General features: G+C 42.2%; 1 non-coding gene across 1 annotated transcript; it reads left to right on the forward strand.

Annotated features, from left to right (window-relative positions):
* The first annotated feature begins 1,612 nt into the window (after positions 1-1,612).
* LOC148568111 (small nucleolar RNA R71) lies at positions 1,613-1,720 on the forward strand. Its single transcript, XR_015882932.1, has one exon. It is a non-coding gene; the product is annotated as a small nucleolar RNA R71 (small nucleolar RNA).
* Positions 1,721-2,459: the final 739 nt, after the last annotated feature.

A 2,459-nucleotide genomic window follows, 5' to 3' on the forward strand; every position in this document is an offset into this window, starting at 1 on the left:
GGTTGTGGCCTCCCAACACCAAACTTAGAGTTTGACTGTGGGGGCTCTGTTTGACTCTGTTTTGAGAGAAGCTCTTCATGCTTCCTCTCCATGGTTACAGAGGGATATCCTTGAGCCTTAAACACAAGGGATTCTTCATTCACTTAAATGATCAATTCTCCTCTGTCATCATCAATCACAGCCTTTGCTGTGGCTAGGAAGGGTCTGCTAAGGATGATAGATTCATCCATGCACTTCCCAGTCTCTAGGACTATGAAATCAGCAGGGATGTGGTGGTCTCCAACCTTTACCAAGACATCCTCTACAAGTCCATAAGCCTGTTTCTTTGAATTGTCTGCCATCTCTAATGAGATTCTTGCAGCTTATACCTCAATGATCCCTAGCTTTTCCATTACAGAGAGAGGCATAAGGTTTATGCTTGACCCTAGGTCACACAGAGCCTTCTCAAAGGTCATGGTGCCTATGGTACAAGGGATTGAGAACTTTCCAGGGTCCTGTCTCTTTTGAGGTAATCTCTGCCTAGTCAAGTCATCCAGTTCTTTGATGAGCAATGGAGGTTCATTCTCCCTAGTCTCATTACCAAATAACTTGTCATTTAGCTTCATGATTGCTCCAAGGTACTTAGCAACTTGCTCTTTATAACATCTTCATCCTCTTCAGAGGAAGAATACTCATCAGAGCTCATGAATGGCAGAAGTAAATCCAATGGAATCTCTATTATCTCATTATGAGCCTCAGATTCCCATGGTTCCTCATTAGGGAACTCATTGGAGGCCAGTGGACGTCCATTGAGGTCTTCCTCAGTGGCAATCACTGCCTCTTCCTCCTCTCCAAATTCGGCCATGTTGATTGTGTTTATGGCCTTGCACTCTCCTTTTGGGTTCTCTTCTGTATTGCTTGGAAGAGTACTAGGAGGGAGTTCAGTAACTTTCTTGCTCAGCTGACCCACTTGTGCCTCCAAATTTCTAATGGAGGACCTTGTTTCAGTCATGAAACTTTGAGTGGTTTTAATTAGATCAGAGACCATGGTTGCTAAGTCAGAGTGGCTCTGCCTAGAATTCTCTGTCTGTTGCTGAGAAGATGATGGAAAAGGCTTGCCATTGCTAAACCTATTTCTTCCACCATTATTGTTCTTGAAACCTTGTTGAGGTCTCTGTTGATCCTTCCATGAGAGATTTGGATGATTTCTCCATGAAGGATTGTAGGTGTTTCCATAGGGTTCTCCCATGTAATTCACCTCTTCCATAGATGGGTTCTCAGGATCATAAGCTTCTTCTTCAAATGAAGCATCCTTAGTACTGCCTGGTGCAGCTTGCATTCCAGACAGGCTTTGAGAAATCATATTGACTTGATGAGTCAATATTTTGTTCTGAGCCAATATGGCATTCAGAGTGTCAATCTCAAGAACTCTTTTCTTCTGACTTGTCCCATTATTCACAGGATTCCTTTCAGAGGTGTACATGAATTGGTTATTTGCAACCATTTCAATGAGTTCTTGAGCTTCTGCAGGCGTCTTCTTTAGATGAAGAGATCCTCCAGCAGAGCTATCCAATGACATCTTGGATAGTTCAGACAGACCATCATAGAAGATTCCTATGATGTTCCATTCTGAAAGCATGTCAGAAGGGCACCTTCTGATCAATTGCTTGTATCTCTCCCAAGCTTCATAGAGGGACTCACCATCCTTCTGTCTAAAGGTTTGGACTTCCACTCTAAGCTTGCTCAATTTTTGAGGTGGAAAGAACTTTGCCAAGAAGGCATTGACTAGCTTTTCCCAAGAGTTCAGGCTTTCTTTAGGTTGTGAATCCAACCATGTCCTAGCTCTGTCTCTTACAGTAAAAGGAAAAAGTATAAGTCTGTAGATCTCAAGGTCAACCCCATTGGTCTTGACAGTGTCACAGATTTGCAAGAATTCAGCTAAGAACGGATGAGGATCTTCCAATGGAAGTCCATGAAACTTGCAATTCTGTTGTATTAGAGAAACTAATTGAGGCTTAAGCTCAAAATTGTTTGCTCCAATGGCAGGGATTGAGATGCTTCTCCCATAGAAATCAGGAGTAGGTGCAGTAAAGCCACCAAGCACCTTCCTTGCATTGTTGGCATTGTTGTTGTTTTTGGCTGCCATGTCTTCTTCTAGTTTGAAGATTTCTGTTAGGTCCTCTACAGAAAGTTGTGCCTTAGCTTCTCTTAGCTTTCGCTTTAAGGTCCTTTCAGATTCAGGATCAGCCTCAACAAGAATGCCTTTGTCTTTGCTCCTGCTCATATGAAAGAGAAGAGAGCAAGAAAATATGGAATCCTCTATGTCACAGTATAGAGATTCCTTAAGGTGTCAGAGGAAAAGAAGAATAGAAGGAGGAGGTAGAAGAATTCGAACTTATCAAGAGAGATAAAATTCAAATTATTGATAATGGAGGAGTGTTAGTCCTTAGATAGAAGGATGTGAGAAGAGGGGAAGAATT

The sequence above is a fragment of the Arachis ipaensis genome, chromosome B4 (genome assembly GCF_059453495.1).
Source record: "Arachis ipaensis isolate K30076 ecotype BB chromosome B4, ASM5945349v1, whole genome shotgun sequence".
Taxonomy (NCBI): Eukaryota; Viridiplantae; Streptophyta; class Magnoliopsida; order Fabales; family Fabaceae; genus Arachis; species Arachis ipaensis.